Raw genomic sequence first — 21,883 nt, forward strand, 5'->3', positions numbered from 1 at the left:
TGGGAACTTTTGACCATTCTTCCAGAAGCGATTTGTGAGGTCACACACTGATGTTGGACGAGAAGGCCTGGCTCTCAGTCTCCGCTCTAATTCACCCCAAAGGTGTTCGATCAGGTTGAGGTCAGGACTCTGTGCAGACCAGTCAAGTTCATCCACACCAAACTCTCTCAGCCATTTCTTTATGGACCTTGCTTTGGGCACTGGTGCACAGTCATGTTGGAACAGGAAGAGTTCCTTTCAGAGTTCCTTTCACTGGAACTAAGGTGCCAAGCCCAGCTCCTGAACAAACAACCTCACACCATAATCCCCCCTCCACCAAACTTTACACTTGGCACAATGCAGTCAGACAAGTTCCGTTCTCCTGGCAACCACCAAACCCAGACTTGTCCATCAGATCGCCAGATGGTCGAGCGCGATTCGTCACTTCAGAGACTGTGTGTCCACTGCTCTAGAGTCCAGTGGCAGCGTGCTTTACACCACTGCATCCGATGCTTTGTATTGCACTTTGTGATGTATTGCTTGGATCCAGCTGCTCGGCGATGGAAACCCATTCCATGAAGCTCTCTACACACAGTTCTTGAGCTAATCTGAAGGCCGCATGAGGTCTGGAGGTCTGTAGCGATTGACACTGCAGAAAATTGGCAACCTCTGCGCACTATGCACCTCAGCATCCGCTGACCCCGCTCACTGTCATTCCCAATCACTTCCACTTTGGTATAATACCAATGACAGTTGACTGTGGAATATTTAGAAGCGAGGAAATTTCACAACTGGACTTCTTGCACAGGTGGCATCGTATCATAGTACCACGCTGGAATTCACTGAGCTCCTAAAAGCGACATAGCAAGCGACATGTGTGTGCATACACACAGTCAGTCACAATATACAGTATAACAAGCAGTTATTATTTTCATACACAGTCAAATACACACACTGCAGTTTGGACTCCTCACAGGTCTTCAACAGCAAGCTTTCAGCAAAGATAATTAATGGATCAGCTTGACTGTCAAAAGAAGACAAGTTTGCTTAGCTTTGACAGTGTTCCAGCACCTGCGAAACTCTAACCAAATCATTCTTCATCTTTGTTCACGATCAGTAACCGAGCAACTGAACATCTGTTTGTTCGGCTTCTTAAAGAGGCACAATGCCACAAAGCAGGAATTTAAGAGAGGATTTACTTACAGTCAATTTGTTCAAGACAAGCAAAAGTAAAATAGCACAAGTTTGCATAGTATTCCTGCTGACTGATTCACTCTAACAGGCACAAAATTAGTCAATTATTAGTCAATTAGTCATTTGTAGATGCATTTATCCAAAGCGACGTACATATGAATTCATACACCAATGGCACAGCATCAAGGGCAGTTTTGGGGTTCAGTATCTTGCCCAAGGATACTTCAGCATATGGACTGCCAAGGCCAGGGATCGAACCACCGACCTCATGTTTGGCTGACTACCGCTCTGCCTCCTGAGCCACAGGCGCCCCGAAGGGCAAATCTTCTGGGTCTTGTAGAAAAAGGAAAAACAATGCACTTCTCAGTCACTTAATGTTCCTGAGGAAAAACTCTGCTGGCATCTTGAAAGATGAAGACCCGAAAAGCATCGTAAAAGCTAAAAAACAAAATGGCTGTCATTTGGATAAAATTTGCTTTTCTGTGTGATGCTAGGGTCGGAATAATATCAAGCTGCTGCTTTTTGCTCTTGACTTATCAAAATCTTTCAAAACATTCTGCAACCTCTGTCTGTCATCTGCAATGATGTTGGCTGAAAGTAAATTGATGGCACAAAAAGCACCTCAACATTTTTGTATGCTAGCGAATTAGCTAATACTTACTTTACGTTTCTTTGCGTTCCAAAGCCAAGGCTTCGTACCAAATATTGACAAGGGCTGGAACATTCACAAAGGTTTGACTGTTTCCAAAATGAAACAGTCTCTTCCCAAAATTGAAGGCTGAAAGATGTCTTTTAAGCCAAAATACAAACCTGAAAGAGTTCAGGTTCTTCACCACGATACCTACAATTTTAACATAGCTTACTACAACTGTCTTGACAAACAGAAAAGTTTTACAACCATCAAATCAATCAGCATAAACACAGATCTGGCCAGGTATAGCCAAGTAAGCTATCGTCCATGAGCTGGCAAGTTGTCTGGTTAAAATGCTCTCTATCTATCTGTATCTTCTTGATAAACAGTGTGGACTATGACTTTTTATTGTTCAGAATGTACATAAACAATCTATCTGATCATTTGCAGACAAGTAGCTACTAGCTAGCCGTTAGCTTATGTTGAGTGTAAATGACAGACAACTGGCAGAAAGCATGACAGCTGTCAAAATCTCCCAGTTGAACTGTTAAGTACATTATATCTTTGTTTTGTACTTGTCACTGTTAAAGCTGAATCTAGATGTCCAGTATGTTACGGTTTGTTAATTTGGACCAACAGTAGCGGAGCCGGACACAATCAAACAGTTTTCACAGTCTTTAATGATCAACAGAAAATACCACTAGCTAAGGTGTAACACAAAAAAACAGCTCACGAAAAAACAAAGGCGGAGGAGACGGGGGTGGGCTGTCCTCAGTGTGAGGGGTGAAGAAACAAGAACAGGAGGCAGCGACCCACAGGAGACAGAAACCAGGAGAATTGCGATGAGACGTAGGCGAGGTGGAGGAATGACCAGTGTTTTATGGAGAGATGATTAATGAGGATGAGACACAGGTGTGCCTCATCTGAAGACCAGCGAAGGCAGAGATTGGCCAGCTCCGTCACCTGTCGCACTTCCAGTGAGAAAACCACAAGAGGGAGGGGGAAGGTAGAGAGAAGAGCACAAGCACAAGTGCAAAACCCAAAAAACACCCACAAAAAACACAGACCCTGGCACAGTAGTTATTATTATGAAACAGCTCATCTGTAAAGCTAACATCATCTTAAGCAGTGACAATAAAGAGCTGCCAATAATCCTGGATTGTTATACCTGACCGGCAGTTTATCTTACAAAAGGTTTTAATTTCTGTTTTTTAAATCCCAATATCTGTAGAAAATGTCCACTAGATATTTTCTTCATATCGTTCAGCCCTACCATCAGCTGTTTTCTCCATCTTGCTCTCCCTCTTTCTGAATTTCTACCACTGTGTCTTTGACTGTTCGTCATCTTGACTCTACAGCACATGTGAAGAGAGCAGGAGGAGAAACATGAAGAAGATGCTCGCTTCAATCAACGAAGTTCTCAGACAATCAGGACCCTTTTGCTCGGATCTCTTTGATCTCTTCAGCCATTATTGGTCACTTTAGCTTACATCCACCTCTGGAATAGTTCTGGTGCCATAATGCTCTGCCTTAAAAGACATTTCATGGTCAGAGTTTGTGTCAGAAGCCATGCCAGGTCATGATTAAATCACTTGGCAGTGCGGTAGATGGCCAGGTCCAGTGGCTCTTTGGAGGGAATGCACCAATCGTGTGCCTCCAAACTCAGCTGGTAGTGAAACAAAGCAGTCTTGTTAAAAACTGGCAGCCTCTCCACTGAGTCTGTAGACAATGCCTAGAGAAGACAGACAACAGTTTTTTTCTCCATGCATGTATGTGCAATCTATCTTGATGAGTGTTAAATGAATGTAGAACTGTTGTTGTTGTTAAAAAAGGCTCTGTCATAATTCAAATTGATTGTAAAGAGGTTATTTCAACTAAAAATATGTGACTGTTTTTTGTATACCAAAGAACAATGGAACAGTTATCCATTTATCTGTCCTAAAATTTAAATAGAAAATTTACTTGTATCACAGGTACAACTTGTACACAACCAAGCTGAAACATTACGTACATTGATTTGATTTCTTGAGAGGATCGGAACCAAAGAAATATGTGTGTGGCTGGAGCCAGCAGCCATTTAGCTTAGCTTAGCATTAAAACTGGAAACAGGGGGAAACAGCAGGGCTGGCTGTCCAAAGGGAACAAAGTCTGCCTCTGTATTACCTTCAGGTGTATGACAGCGTCAGTGCCATGACCCTCCATAGAGTAAAGCTGTAAGTCTCCCTGGAAGTAGTGAGTGTAGAGACGAGAGATGGGCAGACCATAGCCAAACCCTGCCTGCGTACACACACACACACACACACAGACATACACACAGGTTAGTTCTTCCCAAGTATTCATATTGGGTTTGAATGTGTGTTTGTCTGAGCAGCTCACCAATGGGGTTCTCTTCCATGGAGGGTCTGGGAGCTGTAGAGTACATGTAGCTGTACAGCCGCTCTGTCTTTCTGAAGGGAACACCACCTCCTCTGTCACTCATCTAGAGAGAGATCGATGTTATTGAGAGGCTAAGACAGCAGAGAGGACTCAGCAGCCATGATGGAGGCAAAACAAATATTAACAGTCTTTAGTCAAAATGAAAGTGTGAGATGTCTGTTTTGAGAGAACACCATAAGTATAGTTATCGGATGACCTTTTATATGTGTATTTGTGTGTGTATGTAACTTCTTTCTGTGGCAAGTCAAAGGTTACAGCTATAAATCAACAGTTAACAAGAGTTAATCCTCTCTAAGCAGGGTGTGCCAGTGCAGTTGATGCCAACGAATGGGCTGTTCTGGGTGAATGATTATTCTTGGACGATAATGAGGATTTATGTAACCTCATTGAGCAGCTGAAAAGAGGTGAGTCGGGGTAAGAAGAACAATGGGGCAATGGGGGAAAACATGTCATTTCAGAATGGGAGTAAAAGTCCAGCATTCCTTCTGCTCATTCTTTCCATAGCTATATTTTTTTCATCAATCGTCACATAATCACCTTAGTGTACACATAATGTATGTGCAGTATACTTCAGCATAGCTTTAGTACTGGGAGGATTACTGTTTTTTCTTTTTTTGAGTAAAGACGTCTTAATTAAGCAAACTGTTTCTATTCTTGGTTTGAGAATTTAGGCCATTCTGATAACACCTTGTTCTTTCAACTTGTGGCATGCTAAAAAGCTCAGTTAATGTTGTGTGGGTGTTCCTTATTGCATCCTGCCATCATGAATGGCATTTGCTCATTCCTTTGCAACATAACCACAACTAAAGAATCAGGATTCCATTCCCTTCTTTTCCTCAGCTTTCTATAAGACAGACAACTTCCATGAGTACATGCTGCCCTTCCTCTGTCTTTCCTTTCTGTTTTGTTAAATGTACAGTATAATATGTAACATTTCTGCATTAAAATGGTTGACATTTTGTTGAGTTGTGTACTTACACTACCTTTCAAAAGTTTGGGGTCACTTAGAAATGTCCTTATTTTTTAAAGAAAAGCACTGTTTTTTTCAATGAAGATAACATTAAATTAATCAGTAATACAGTCGGGACATTGTTAATGTGGTAAATGACTATTCTCGCTTCAAATAGCTGATTTTTAATGGAATATCTACATAGGTGTTCAGAGGCCCATTTCCAGCAACCATCATTCCTGTGTTCTAATAGTACATTGTGTTAGCTAATTATGTTAAAAGGCTAACTGATGATTAGAAAACCCTTGTGCAATTATGTTAGCATATTATTACATTATACATTATTATAATTATTACATAATTAGCAATTATGTTGTGCTGATTAGAGAAGCTATAAAACTGGTCTTCCTTTGAGCTAGTTGAATATCTGGAGCATTAGCATTTGTGGGTTCGATTATACTCTCAAAATGGCCAGAAAAAGATAAATTTCTTCTCAAACTCGACAGCCTATTCTTGTTCTGAGAAATGAAGGCTATTCCATGCAAGAAATTGCCAAGAAACTGACGAATTTCTGCAACGGTGTGTACTACTCCCTTCAGAGAACAGCACAAATGGGCTCTTGCCAGAATAGAAAGAGAAGTGGGAGGGCCCGAGGCACAACTAAGCAAGAGAACAAGTACATCAGAGTCTCTAGTTTGAGAAATAGACGCCTCACAGGTCCTCAACTGGCAGTTTCATCATATGGTACCAGCAAAAGTCTCAACGTCCACGGTGAGGAGGCGACTCTGGGATGCTGGCCTTCTAGGCAGAGTGGCAAAGAAAAAGCCATATCTGAGACTGGCCAATGAAAGGAAAAGATTAAGATGGGCAAAAGAAGACACATTGGACAGAGAAAGATTGGAAAAAAGTGTTATGGACAGACGAATCTAAGCTTGGATCACACGGAAGAACATTTGTGAGATGCAGAACAAGTGAAAAGATGCTGGAGGAGTGCCAGATGCCATTTGTCAAGCATGGTGGAGGTAATGTGATGGTCTGGGGCTGCTTTGGTGCTGGTAAAGTGGGAGATTTGTACAAGGTAAAAGGGATTTTGAATAAGGCAGGCTATCACTCCATTTTGCCATGCCATGTTGCAGCTACCCAGATGCACAAAACAAGCGCACCTCTTCAGTTTCACCATGATTCCCACTGCTGTTATGAATGAACTGATTGCCAGGGGGTGGGTTCACACACTTACATATTTGTTTGTTTCTGAAAAGAAATTCAGTGTTATGTGAATAAACGCATGAAAAGCAAGGACAAGATTCTGTCTTCATTGAAACTTAAGATGCAATGCAAAAGTTGGTGCCGAAACCTAGGAATGAGAGAATGAAAGAACGAAAAGTTCAGTAGTTTGCACAACAATCAAGACGATAGAAATGAAGAACAATGGCTGAAATGGATCGTCTTAAAAAGAAGAGAACTCCAATCCGCTCCTCTGTGACAAAAGTACTGAGTAAGATTGATGATGAACTTTCTGAATCAAGAATTGATGCTGACGTTTTTAAATTAGACAAAGAAGTGGAGGAAGTAACAAAAATTGATCATTGGGAGAGGAGTTTTCAAGAGTTTTGAAGTACAAAGAACATATAACACTGAGAAAGACGAAATTAAGAAGAGCGCTCAAGAACTGCCAAAACTGATCGAAAAATATGCAGGAGATATAAGTCAGTGGCAGTATTTTTGGGGACAGTTTGACACGGCTGTAAATAATCCCAACCTGACCAAAACAGACAAATTTAGTTATCTAAGACCATATCTCACTGGCGCAGCCGCTAATGTTGTTGCAGGATTGCCATTAACTGACGCCAATTATGACAATGCCGTTCATGTTAGGGCTAGTGGAAAAGGAAGGCCAGGACCCAGGGGCAGAGACGTAGGAAAACCAAGGTTTATTTATCAAAAGTACAAACAAAAAAAATCACCTGGGGATTCTAATCGGAGGAGATCATTACTGGGACATTGTTTCTGGAAAAATGGAGCAGCTTTCTGAATCTCTGGTAGCACTGGACAGTAAGTTTGGATGCCTCATCTAAGGCACCGTATCCATGCAATGTAACATGCATGCAATGTAACTACGGATACAGAACAGATATCAAAACTCTTCATATGAGTGTTGAAGTAGAAGAAAAAATGGCTCAAACACTGCGCTGCTTCTGGGAAACAGAATCAATCGGCATTCTAACAGAAAAAGAAACAAAGAAAAGTGACGAGGAGACTCTGCAGCTGTTTGAAAAGTCAGTCTACTTTAAAAATTCAAGATATGAGGTCAATCTACCTTGGAAAAACTATGATCTAGCCAGTAACTATGATGTTGCCAGAGAACTGAGTATCCTGTTAAAGTTCAGACAGCATAGAGTAGCATTTGTGGCTGATATTACAAAAGCCTTTTTGCAAATCTCCATCAGAGAGCAAGACCAGAATCAGAATCAGAAAAGCTTTATTGCCAAGTACGATTTTACACATACGAGGAATTTGTTGTGGTGAAGTTGGTGTATGACACATCTACTAAAAAATAAGAGTACAAAATAAAACAATATAAATATATATACACAAGTCTGTTTTTTGTTTGTTTGTTATTTTCCGGAAACACCGTCTGTTTTTTCAGAAAGAAGTCCAAGCTGAACGTCAATGTAACGCATAGAGTTGTATCTATGTCAATGTGACAAGATGAGGCAGAGGTGGAATGTGAAGAGTGTCGGGGGGGTTCCGGGCCTTGTTGATAAGGCTGACAGCAGACGGGAAAAAACTGTTCTTGTGGCGTGAGGTTTTGGTCCTGATGGACCGCAGCCTCCTGCCAGAGGGGAGTGACTCAAAGAGTTCCTGCCAGAGGGGAGTGACTCAAAGAGACAGAGATGCTTTAAGATTTCTGTGGCTAAATAATTTGCCAAAACCTCATGAGGAAGTCGAAGTGATACCAATGCGCATGAATCTAACCTTAATTTTAAGGTTAGTGCAGCTCAGCAGATTTCTGCTCGTTTGCCTGAGCAGCGCATTGAGGAAGCGCCTCCTTTTGAAATCATCAGGGTGGATTTTGCTGGCCCCTGTACACCAAATCTCAAGAAAAGATTTATATTGCCCTTTTCACCTGCAGTGTTACTAGAGCTATTCATCTTGAGTTAGTGACAGATTTGACCACTGAAAAGTTTTTGTTGGCCTTTTACGTTTTGTGGTGCGCAGAGGACTCTGTAAAATAATATATTCAGACAATGCAAAATCCTTTAAAATGGCACAAAAAGAGTTGAAAGCACTGTGGAATTCTCTGTCATCAAAAGAGTTACAAGAATTATTCACTGAAAAACGAATCATCTGGAAATTCATTGCAGAAAAGGATGCCTGGTGGGGAGGCATGTAGGAAAGAATGGTGAGGTCAGTGAAAACCTGTTTGCGCAAAGTGATCAGAAAAGCATCTCTACAGTATGAGTAAATTGAAACAGTATTGACAGAAATGGAAGCCATTATTAATTCTCATCCCACCACTTTCACCCATGCCAAATGGTGAAGAGCCTGTATCGCTAACCCCAGCACACTTTCTGATTGGTCAGCGTCTGACTGTGCTCCCCTCACCTGGCACCTCACACCAGCGATCCCTAACACAAACCAAGGTCAGTTAACAAAAAGATGGAAATACAGAGAATGTGTAATGAACACATTCTGGATAAAGTTGAAAAGGGAGTATCTCCTCAAACTATGGTCTGCACACTACTCCTCTCCTGTAAAGAAAGCCTCAGAGCTCAAAGTTGGAGATGTAGTTTTGGTCAGTGAGGATAAAATGCCCAAACATCTGTCACTGTTCAGGGAGGTCAACCAAGCTACAGCAAGGCAGCCAGGTCCTCTTTTAGCTCTGAGCTAGGTGAACTGAAGGAAATTCTCAGGAAACACCAGGAACAGTTAAATCAGCTTAACCATGCCCCTAGAACTCTCCAGCTTTCAGGACAGACACTGCTTTTCAAACCAGGAAAACTTTCACCCTCTGAACTATTGAGCAGGTGGGGGCTCCTCAGGCTCAGATTGTGCAGTAGATGCTCCTGAGAATTTGGTGGCAGCTCGCCCAAACATGGCCATGTTGATGGGGGGAGTGTAGGTTCCATGTCTAGTTGACACAGGGTCAGTGGTGTCAACCATAACCGAGAGTTTCTTTAAACAGCATTTTGAACCTTGGGGCCAAGAAAAACTCTATTCTTGAAACTGGTTGAAGCTAAGTGCTGCTAATGGTCTAGCAATTCCATATGTAGGCTACTTTTAGTTGGATGTGCAGCTTTGTGGTAAAGTAATTAACTTAACTTACCCTCTGTGTTGCAGGCCCCCGCCCCAATTCAGCAGGCTCTCCAGAAATGTCACCAGGTCCAGGCTAATGCCCCCTCTGATCATTAAGGCCAAGTGAAGGTGAAGGGAGGAAGGGTCTGCAGAGTTCCGGGGGGTACCATGAAAATTGTAGCAGCCACATGCTCCCAGCATCACCTTGCAGATGCACTGTTTGAGTCACTTAGCAATGGTTTGCCTGCAGGCCTACTAGCATCCCCAGGGCTAGTCCATGTGAACAGAGGTACTGCTCACATTCCGATTGTTAATGTAGGGGCCCAGGATGTTGTACTGTACCCTCGAACTGTTCTCGGTACCCTAAGTCATGCCCACCCCATGAGCTCACCTGCAGGTCTTGAAGAGGGGTAGGTAGCAACCACAGTCTCCTCAGACTGCAAGCAGTTCAGAGCAGGGCAAGATTGCTGCGGTTGATTTAACAGCACTCACAGAGCAGGAGCAGTGTCAGGTTAGGTCCTTACTGCAAAAGTAAAGTGGTGTCTTTTTGGCTCATGAGGGAGATATAGGTTGCGCTAATCTTATTTCCCATGATATTCCTCTAATGGATGAAGTACTTGTATGGCAGAGATATAGGCGTATCCCTCCATCAGAGCATGAGACAGCAAAGGCCCACGTCCATCAGCTCCTAGAGGCACAGGTGATCAGGGAAAGTAGTAGCCCCTTTGCCTCTCCCATTGTGTTAGTGAAGAAAAAAGGTGGCAGCCTTCAGTTGTGTGTGTACCACATACTTTTGAACAGCAAAACACAAAAAGATGCATTTCCTTCCGTATCGAAGAGTCCCTTGATGCCCTTTCAGGGGCCCGCTGGTTCTCAACTCTGGACCTGGCTGCTGGGTACAACCAAGTTCCAGTCACAGAAAATGACATGATGAAAACTGCATTTTACATGCCCTTTGGCCTGGCAAAATCAAAGTGGTTTCAAAATGGCCGCAACCTAACGATGTCTCTGAGCTGCACTCCTTCCTAGGATTTGCAAGCAACTACCGTCGCTTCATTGAAGGGTTTGCCCTGGCTGGCTGCCCCTTTGAATCACCTGGTTGTTTCACTGACTGGCACAAAATCCCATAAACCATCTGGAAAGAGCCTACCTGCTGCATGGACAGATGAGTGTGAGCACATCTTTGAGGGACTTAAAACTAGGTTGGTGTCTGCTCCAGGTTTGGCTTATGCCAACTTTTCCTTGCCCTTCATTCTGGAGGTTAATGCCAGCCACAGTGGATTGGGTGCCCTGCTCTTGCAAGAAGAGGACGGTAAGGTCAGACCTGTAGCTTATGCTAGTCATGGCTTTAAGCCTACAGAGTGGAACATGAGCAACTACAGCTCAATGAAATTGGCGTTTCTGGCCCTCAAATGGGCAATGACTGAAAATTCAGAGACTATCTGCTGGGACAGAAATGTGTGGTGTACACGGACAATAACCCTCTTGGCCATCTCTCCACATCCAAGCTGGGTGCTACAGAGCAATGCTGGGCTGCACAACTGGCTGCATTTTGCTTTACCATCAAGTATAGGCCAGGTCAAAGTAACTAGAATGCAGATTCCCTCTCCCGGCAATATTTAGCTTGTGCAAATGCAGCAGAGTATGTAGCTTCTGGAATTCCACTTCCAGAACCACTGCAGCAGGCTATTGGGGCTAATCCGACAATCCAGGCTACTCAGGCCACATGCTTTACAGGAAGCTGACCCCATCATCAGGGAATTCCTGAGGTTTTGGACCAGGAGGAAGGGCCCTGATGCAGCTGAACAACGCCAAACCCCCAGGAGCTCTTGTGCTGGTCAGACAGTGGGACCGGATTGTAGAAAATGACAGAGTGCTCCATCGCAGAGTCTGTCATCCCAGTGGAGATGAGGTCCTTCAGTTGGTACTGCCAATGTCGCTCAAGAGCCAGGTCTTGCAGCAGCTACATCATGAACATGGACATCAAGGTGTTGGACAAACAACTGACTTGGTCCATCAGCGGTGCTACTGGCCTGGGATGCACCATGACAACAAGCAGTGGTGTCAGAAGTGTGAACGTTGTCAAGTAGCTAAAGACACTCAACCTGCTGCTCGTGCCTATATGGGTCACCTGCTTGCCTACCGCCCAAATCAAATACTGGCTGTTGACTTTACTTTGCTAGAGCCATCAAAAAATGGCATGGAGAATGTTCTGATCATGACGGATGTCTTCTCAAATTACGCACAGGCACTCCCCACCCATGACCAATGAGCTTCAACAGTGGCCTAGGTGTTGGTCAATGAGTGGTTCTGCAAGTTTGGGGTACTAGGTCGTATCCACTCTGACCAAGGCCAGAACTTTGAGAGCAACCTCATTCAACAGCTGTGCAGTATGTATGGCATTGAGAAAAGTCAAACCACTCCCTACCATCCAGCTGGTAATGGCCAATGTGAGAGATTCAACCGTACTCTACACAACCTCCTACACACCCTACCTGCCACCAAGAAAAGGGATTGGTCCTGCTATCTACCTAAAGTGACCTTCTCTTACAATACCACAGTACATCAATCCACCGGTGAGTGCCCATTTTTCATGATGTTTGGGCAAGATCCTCAGTTACCTATTGATTTTCTGTTGGGCAGAGTGCCAGAACCTGTAGCCAGCAGCACCCATGACTGGATTGTTGAGTACTAGATCTGGCTACGCCATGCTTTCGAGGGTGCTACGAGGCATTTGGAGGCTGCAGCAGCTTGGCGTAAGAAACACCATGATCAACGTGTGCGAGATGATCCCCTGAGAGAAGGTCAGTTGGTCTATCTCAAAGACGTTGGACTTAGAGGCCATCACAAATCCAGGACATCTGGGCCTTGGTAGTGCACAAAGTGCTGAGGGCCCCAGAAGTGGGAGGGTCGGTGTATACCATTGCCGTGTTGGATGATCCTGGCAGGGTAAAGCATGTCCATCACTCACTGTTACAAAGTGCATTGGACCCTGTGGTTGATTCCCCCCCTAGTGAGCCACCTCAAGAAAAGGATCCCCTCTAGTGGATGAGCCTTCACTGGAGGATAAATGGCTTTTGCTGGTCCCAGAACCCACTCCAGCACCTATGGAACACCAACCTAGTCAGCAAGCTCAGGTCCCCCTTCAATCAACCCAGCAAGAGGTAACAGTGCCACCTTCTGTCAGCCAAAATCGGGCAAGTCAACTACCTGGTGCAGCTAAGGCCTTCCCAAGAGACAGTGAAGTGTCCCTGAGAAGAAGCACCCATACTAATGCTGGGAGGCACCCAAACCTTCATCACTTACCCCAAGCAGCAGGGAGTAGAGCAATAGGGATTGCAAACTCCCAGGTTCCTGTGCCGAGTGTTGCTGTTTTCAGGTCTTGACAGTAAGTGTCAGTCGTTGGGTCGGTGATTTAAAACCAGGGGGTAAATTGTAGTGGAGTATGCTGCTTACATACTATTGAGTAGTGTTCGTGAATGCACCTCCAGGCTGCACTCCTCCCAAACCACTCCCACCAATCAGGGCCAGGCTATATAAAGCACCAGTGAGCACATGATCACTCCCTTTTTGACTCCTGCTCCTGGGGCCCGTTGCACAAAACATGACAATGTCAAAAAGTCATGGTCACCTGAACATTAATGCTGTGAAAGGATTTCCTATTCACAAAATCCGCCTCATGGGCACCTGAGGGGGATTTTATCTTGATATGGGTGCAGTCCAATGCACCAATGACATCGGGGAAACCTGTAACACAAAGCAATGAGTATCCTATTATGACTGTTAACAGTTGTCCTGTAATTTGTAGTTTCTCTTACCTGCAATCCTATAAAACTCTTCCTTGATGTCTCGGAGGCTTCTGTGGCCAGGGAAGGAGATGAAGACATCAAGACAGTGTTTTAATAGCCACACACACACTCCATAATGTGCGGCAAATTGTGGCCTTGTTCAGATGTTCTACATCCCCCACTGAGTACAGGAAGCCTCCACTTGCAAAAAAGCGCAAGGCCACACAAATCATCTGCTGAACTCTCAGTGCATGGCTCCGTGCTGTGCGGTGTTTGAACCTGGGACCCAGCAGTCTGCACAGATACCTGATGCCATCTGCAGAAAACCTGTATCTCTCATAAAGGTGGTCATCAGGGAAGGCCAGTGGGTCCAACCGGTCCCTGAAGACCCTCTCTCGACTGAAGGCTCTCCTGAGCACGAGTGCTTCCTCATCCACCACATCTTGCAAGAATGGGCACGCCATTGTTAGAGCAGAAAGGAACACACCATTTTGGGCCTTCATATAGGCTAGTGGCCCTCTTGACTTAACAAGGAACACCTTTGCACCCTCACACCTCACAAACTGCAAATAGTTATTTAGTTATCATGATACTTTTTTTTTTCTTAAATAGTCATCTACTACGTCAAAGACTAGATAATCAAACCGTTCCCTCTACTCACTTTTTATTGCCATAAGGTGTTTTGATATATCTGGGAAATTGCATTTCAGTGTACATTATGTGCATTTCTTCTATCCTTAATACAGTCAGTGTTTCAACTTCCAACCAATCATAGCACTTAAGTGGGATGACAGATGGAAAGTCCACAGTCCGTGTGCCTCATGTCATCTCTATGGTAGCCCTAACTGTGCATACATTAAACAGACAGACACCACCAAAATTACGTGGTGGCTGCTATTGTTTGTGTTGGCAGTTGGATGGCCCACAGTGTAGTGACCTCATATTCAACATGTGTTCTGTTTTGCCTTTGGTGTATTGTTTTGTCTTTTTTTACTCTTTGTTGTTGTATTGTTTAATTTTGAGTTATTCTTTTTAATGTAAAATTAACTGCGTTGCTGTATTTGTTAATTGTGCTATTAGTTCTTTTCTTTTAGTGAGATGGAGTGCCATTTTGTTTGGGAGGCTAGGCACCCCGGGTGAGGTTCCTACACCTAATGTATGTGAGTAAGAGCACCGGGGCACAATTGTTGACTACACTATAATTGCTGTGAGGATTGCTGTGTTGCTGTGTTTGACCCAGGTGGCGTTGTTGGTGCCAGTTTCCTCCTACAACAGGACAATAACCCAAAGCACACTTCCAAACTATGCAAGAACTATTTAGGGAAGAAGCAGTCAGCTGGTATTCTGTCTGTAATGGAGTGGCCAGCACAGTCACCAGATCTCAACCCTATTGAGCTGTTTTGGGAGCAGCTTGACCATATGGTACATAAGAAGTGCTCATCAAGCCAATCCAACTTGTGGGAGGTGCTTCAGGAAGCATGGGGTGAAATTTTTCAGATCCCCTCAACAAATTGACAGCTAGAATGCCAAAGGTCTGCAAGGCTGTAATTGATGCAAATGGAGAATTCTTTGATGAAAGCAAAGTTTGAAGGACCAAATTTTTATTTCAAAGAAAAATCATTATTTCTAACCTTGTCAATGTCTTGACAATATTTTCTATTCATTTTGCAACTCATTTGATGAATAAAAGTGTGAGTTTTCATGGAAAACGAAATTGTCTGGGTGACCCCAAACTTTTGAACGGTAGTGTAAATCATCCCAAACATTTTCAACAATGTTCAAAACCAGAGCAGTCTGTAATGTCATTCAAGGTAACGGTGTGCTTCATTTGGTCGCTTATCACTATAACATCTGGGTAAACACCAGATCTCTGCAAATGTGACGAAGCATAACGTGATACAACTTTAAAACATTACCTTACCTGTGCAAATTGCCCCAGTAACATCAGATTGATTCAAGCAGACATGGTGGTTGTTTCCGATTCTGTGCCATCGGTGTGTGAGTGTATATGAATGCATAATACTCATAATGAGCAGGAGTCCTCCAAGCAGTTTTAGTTAATGCGGAAGATGTGATTGGGCTGCTAACTTATGATGAAGACATATGATATGAAGAGTACTTATATCTGTATTTCACTTCACCTTGATTGACAGGTCTTCTCCACAAAGAGCAACCATGACTTTAATTCAATTCAATATTCCTTTATTAGTCCTGCAAGGGAAAATTCCAATGGCTGGGAGGGTCCTGCTGGCCTCGTGGGTCTCAATGGTTGCTCTCATGGCATTCTACAGAGAGGACACAGGGAGGTTTATCAGCCGTTTAAAAATTGAACAAATTTGGTGCAATATTTAGATCCTTAACACACAGTTTCTTCTCCATACTAACAACTGTTGAGGTTCATAGGTAGTATTTGGGAGGGGGGGGACTTAGGTATTGTCAGAGGGGCATTTTTAGGCTTGGAAATGATTTTACTTATTATGGTTAGCACTGCACAGTCTGTGAAGACAGCTGTAAAATCCATCATAATGACATCATATCATGGCGATCTTGACTTAAGAGACTACAAATTTTTAACTGACAGCCTGTGGTTATTTACCAGATTGACACATGGATGTTATCAAGTTGCAATGAAGGATCCCGTTGTTTTTTGAGTTTGACCAATGCTATAGACCAGTGGTTCTCAACTGGTCTGGCTTCAGGAGCCACCACCACGCGTTAATGACAAGCCACGACACAAATACACAGCACTCCGCTGCATAAAAAAATCCCCTTCAAAATAAAACCACTGAAAACAGGTGCGCAACCCATTTTTGGGTCGTGACCCACCAGCTGAGAGTCACTGCTAGAGACTATAAGTCAGTATATCTCTGCCTTTGTTGCCTGACTTTTTTTTTTTTTTTTTTTTTTTTAAAGAATCTGTCAGCCCAGAGTTCACATACTTTATGGAAATGCAACAGTAAACCACTGGAGTGGCCCTGAAAGTTACCAAGGAGGCACCCATACTATTGTATATAGTATAACATAGTGTTTTGTTTTATTAGCAGAGGCAGTATGAATTATTACCTTGAAGAGTTCAAAGAGCATATACAGGTGAGATGGGATATATGAGATATGGATGGGCTCTCTGATGCTGTTACTGAATGTAAAATTAAGGCAACATTCTCTTTTTTTCTTTTACAATAAAACTTTAAATTCAACATAAATGCTAAAACAAATAGGAAAAAGTGTGGCAGCAAAAGTTGTCTTAACCCCTTTCTGTGGCAGGACAAAAGTTACAGCTATCAAACAACAGTTAACAAGAGTTAATCCTGTCTAAGCAGGGTGTGCCAGTGCTGTTGATGCCAGTGAATGGACAGTTGTTCTGGGTGGAGCTACATTAAAAAATCCCCTTCAAAATAAAACCACCGAAAACAGGTGCGCAACCCACTTTTGGGTTGTGACCCACCAGTTGAGAGTCACTGCTGTAGACTAAAAGTCAGTATTTCTCAGCCTTTGTTGCCTGAATTTTAAACATTTGTTTTTTAAAAGAATCTGTCAGCCCAGAGTTCACATACTTTATGGAAATGCAACAGTCAACCACTGGAGTGGCCCTGAAAGTTACCAAGGAGGCACCCATACTATTGCATATAGTATAACATAGTGTTTTGTTTTGTTAGCAGAGGCTACTGAACATAAAATTAAGGCAACATTCTCTTTTTTTTTTTTTACAATAAAACTTTAAATTCAACATAAATGCTAAAACAAATGGGAAAAAGTGTGGCAGCAAAAGTTGTCTTAACCCCTTTCTGTGGCAGGACAAAGGTTACAGCTATCAAACAACAGTTAACAAGAGTTAATCTTGTCTAAGCAGGGTGTGCCAGTGCTGTTGATGCCAATGAATGGGCTGTTGTTCTTGGTGGATCCTTGATCAAGCACTAAAGGCTGCAACAGCTCACTGCTACACTTGATCAACAGCAGGTAACTGTAATAATGCACTGGCCTATACAAAAAAAGAGAAGTGAAATCAACTTTATCTTGCATGTATAGCTGTGCCAACAGCTACATTCAGCATAAAAAAAGGATCTCTTGTAAATAAACTCCAAGAGAGGAAACTGAGAATGGTTGGCTTGGAGTGTAAATTGTGCTGTGATATAGCAGTCTCAACCAAACACTCGCTTTGCCCTGGACTATGCTAACATATTCAGGTTTAGAAAATATTTCCAAATGTATCATTTTCACAAATTCCCTAAGCTTAGATCCAGTGGAGGGTCTGTGTATGTATCGCTTGACCGACTGGGTCGCTGGGTTTGCATATGGAGACCATGCTAACTGCTAACTAGAAGCTAGCGTTTAGCATTAGCTTGTGCTATATGGCAAAACACACGGTACAGCATGCAAGAGTTTGCACTATTCTAAAGAAAGAAAAGAAACACACAGCTAATTATTTGTATACTTACATGTCCCTCTTCTGCAGGTATTCCATGCAAAGCTGGAAGTAACCCATCCTTTAGAAAAAGTCTCCCAGCTAATCCTGCCCCGTACTGACCGAGGTTGGGGAAACAGTCAGCCTCGTGGTCAGCACATACCACCACAGGTTTTTGCCAACTGTAGCAGGGACGTTGCCTTCAAAAATTAATTCAATCCACACCGCTCTTCTCGTTCTCTTGCTCGTTTGGAAGCTTCGGGCAGGGTGCTTTCGGAAATCCGCATCTCACTCAAAAAAGCATGGACAGTCATATTTCACTCCTTGTATGAATGTGGCAGCACCAGGGACCCAAAATAACACCCCAAATCCTAGAAAAAGTGAGTTTTTCATAATATGGGACCTTTAAACTCCTCCATTTGGGGGAGGACCTCCTCCCCAACCTGGAGTGGGCAATCCACCCTTTTTGGCTCAGGACCATGGCCTCAGGCTTGGAGGTGCTGATTCTCATCCCAGCTTCTTCACACTCAGCTGCAAACTGCCCCAGCAAAAGCTGGAGGTTGTGGTTCGATAACGCCAAGAGGACCATAGCATCCCCAAAAAGCAGAGACGAGATCCTCGGGTCACGAAACTAGTCACCTTCCACCACTTGGCTGCATCTAGAAATTCTGTCCATAAAGGTTATGAACAGAACCAGAGACAAAGCAGAGCCCAACCCTCACCAACAACAGGTTGGACTTACTATCGACTACGCAGACCAGACTCACACTCCATTGGTTCAGGGACTGGATGGCCCTCCATACTCCTGGAGTGTCCCCCGTCCCCCCTGGGAACACGGTCATAAGCCTTCTCCAGATCCACAAAACGAAAGTGGACCAGTTTGGCAAACTCCCATACTCGCCCCAGCACCCTATCAAGGGTATAAAGCTGGTCCACGGTTCCACGACTAGGGCGAAAACCACACTGCTCCTACTCAATCTGCGGTTCAACCATCAACCGGACTGTCAACCACGTCAACCACGCTCTGGGTCAAGTCATCTCAGTGGCTAAGTATTAGACTTCGCTCCTACACTTTCCTTAACCCTAACCCTGGAGGACACTGTAACAGAGAACACGATTGGCATAGAGTCCAAAAATAAGCACAACAAAAATGCACAAGAATAATTCTTGGAAAAAAAAACTTCACAGAGAGAAATGATAAAAATAGCTCTTAGTGACGTCATTCTAAGAAAAATCTTACAATTCCTCGAATTGTAAGATTTTTCTTAGAATTTTCCCTTGGTTAGATAAAAGTTATTCACAAAGCGTCTTAGGCCTTAAGAGAGCTCCTAAGGTGAAAAACTGTTAGGAGGATGGGGGAGGATTTTTAAGAAGCCTAAGAGTGACTTAAACAGACAGGGATTGCAGCACGTACCAGCGCTTCTCACACTCATCGCTCGTGCGTAAAAGGAGAAGGAACGACACATTGATCTGCCGGGTAGTGCGCTCCCAAGTCTGCCTCTTCGCTTGGGCTATGATCCCGGGACCCAATTTCCCCCTTAATACTGTTTTATTTTCATCCACGAGCTGTGCCAACAGCAGGCACTGCTCTTGAGTCCAGTTTGGCTTTCTTGTTCTCTTTTTATCCATTTCGTTCGTTGTTTTGGTCATTCTGCCAAACCAACCTGCTTTTTGTAAGGACGCCAGCAATCACAGGAATTGCTGACAGCTGAGTCTGCGTCCACCATTAATATCAGATACATTAAGTAGTAAAATTACCAGCATGAACAGTAAACATAACAATAAGCAAATCAATATAATCGGCATGTGAATGAGGTACGTTCAAACATTTTGAAGCTGTGTCACAATTCATTTAGTTTTGCTGAGTTTAATCATTCATTCATTCATCTTCTATACCCGCGTATCCCTTTCGGGGTTGCAGGGGGCTGGAGCCTATCCCAGCTGGCAATGGGTGAGAGGCGGGGTACACCCTGAACCGGTCGCCGGCCAGCCGATTGCAGGGCAACATAGACAGACATACAACCATTCACACTCACACTCACACCTATGGACAATTTAGAGTCACCAATTAACCTAATGAGCATGTTTTTGGTCTGTGGGACCCAGACCCGGGGATCGAACCAGAGACCTCCTTGCTGTGAGGCACGCACACTACCTGCTGCGTGCACTACCTGTTGCGCCACCGTGCCGCCCCAAGTTTAATCATCATGACATAAAATTAATGTCACAATTATACATTTCTTGATACAGTCCAAGTTATATGATTGGTTGATTTTACTGTCAATTCATTACTAGGAGTGCAGGATGCTAGAAAGCCTCCCATAAATACTGCCAGCAGGATGGCTCTAATAGACTGCAGGTGTGCAGGTAATTAGACAGTGCCAGCAGCAAGCGTGGAAGACACCCAGTCTCAGACAGACAGGGGATACAAACAAGCAGACAATAACACTAAGGGAAAGGGGAATGGAAAAACACTAGGAAAAGCATAATGTGTGTATACGTGTGTGTGTGTGTGTGTGTGTGTGTGTGTGTGTGTCTACGTGTGTGTGAGAGACATGTTTTTCTTATTACTTTTAGTTGTTAATCATTTACTTGCCCTGACGTTACAGGAAAGGGATCAAAGGTCAGTCACTGGTGACTGGTCCTGTTCACAGAGAAAATATTACTATTTAAAATCGTATTTAGCACCTTCACACATCTGTGAACATAAACATGCTGTTAAGTAAGTGGCTTTGCTTGACAGGAAAAAGAAGCATTTAAATTGTGTGTTAGGAATAAATTGGTTTAGAAACTCAAAGGTTAATACTGTATCAGTTCATCAGTAAGTATGAACAGCTTACTGTGTCAAGGAAAGGTTTATGGAGTTCTTGTAAGCAAGCAAAGTACTATTGCATGAAAGAGTCAGAGAACAGATGCTGTTTAATTTTTTATCTTGATCTGGCTAGATTGCAAATGTTTGTGCGCATGTGTGTGTGTACACATCAACTGGTTAGAACCGGTCATAAGGCAAGATCATGTCCAGATCACGTGAAGGTCAACTTGGAGTGGAAGATGTTTTTCAGTCAGGAATGGGAAATTCCAAGTCAGAACCTACTCGTTTTGCTCTCACAGTCATTTTTGACAAATGAATTGTGTTTGTCAACAACAGTTACAGTGTTCCCAAGCCCATGTAGATGTAGATATATGCTTTATACAATTATTTATGTTAACAAAGTGCTGAACCTTGCCCTATTCTCACTTGTGAAAGACAAAGGCTTGATCACACATACATGAATATTTTTGCAAAATGAACATTTTCCTATGCATTTGGGCCTCTCTGAAATTTAAATATAATTTTACAGAACTTTTACAGTGTATGCTGCAGTAACACTTTTATCAATGGAAGAAAAATCTCATTGATTACAATAGAGGCCCAAGCCCGCATGAGGCCCATGCATGCAAAGCAGCAGCACCCTTAATGCTTGGACCCCTAATGAAAACCAACAATTTAAAGTAACACAGTATCAATAGAAATAAACGGCAACACAGGACAAATCTAAAAATCAGGAAATAAACAGCAGTAACTAAAAGGAACATGATATGCACCAATTTTTTTTTTATTATTATTTATTATTGTAACTTCTTGAAGGAGAATCTACTCTTGATGTTGGTGGGGAGCATACTCCATGCAGACGGCTCTATAAAAAAAGGTTTGCATCATGTGCATCAAAAGGTTTGCATCATGTGTGTCTGATGTGTGGACATCATCAGATGACCAGTGCTCACTTGACGTGTATTATACCTCTAACAAAAACAGATTATAGCAGTTTTTCACAAAATGTTTGTGCTGTATGATCCCAAATGACATTTGCATGAATAACAGAAGACTAGATTTTAATTTAGTCTCCGCAGTTATCCCAAATATCCATTTATGTATCTCAGACACTTTAGTATGGAGAGAACAGTGAAGAACTAATCTGGCTGCTCTGTTCTAGAGGTAAATGCACAATGTAAATACATTTCTGAAAAAATGCTCACCATAAATAGTATCACAAACTGGGTCTGATTGAAATCTTGAGGATTAAAACTTTCACAGGTTGGTCCTAACATTTTATATAACTTAAATCCATGAAAAAGCAGAGGAGCTTTAGGGGAAGGACCACATTCACAGAAGTGCACAGAGCAGTTGGGGGTGGGAGCTTCAGCATCCTGTTCACTGAATGAGCCTC

General features: G+C 43.1%; 1 pseudogene; it reads right to left on the reverse strand.

Annotated features, from left to right (window-relative positions):
• Positions 1-3,392: 3,392 nt before the first annotated feature.
• Positions 3,393-19,304, reverse strand: LOC143333910 (pyruvate dehydrogenase (acetyl-transferring) kinase isozyme 2, mitochondrial-like; annotated as a pseudogene).
• Between the last annotated feature and the right edge of the window lie 2,579 nt (positions 19,305-21,883).

This window comes from Chaetodon auriga, chromosome 16 (genome assembly GCF_051107435.1).
Source record: "Chaetodon auriga isolate fChaAug3 chromosome 16, fChaAug3.hap1, whole genome shotgun sequence".
Taxonomy (NCBI): Eukaryota; Metazoa; Chordata; class Actinopteri; order Chaetodontiformes; family Chaetodontidae; genus Chaetodon; species Chaetodon auriga.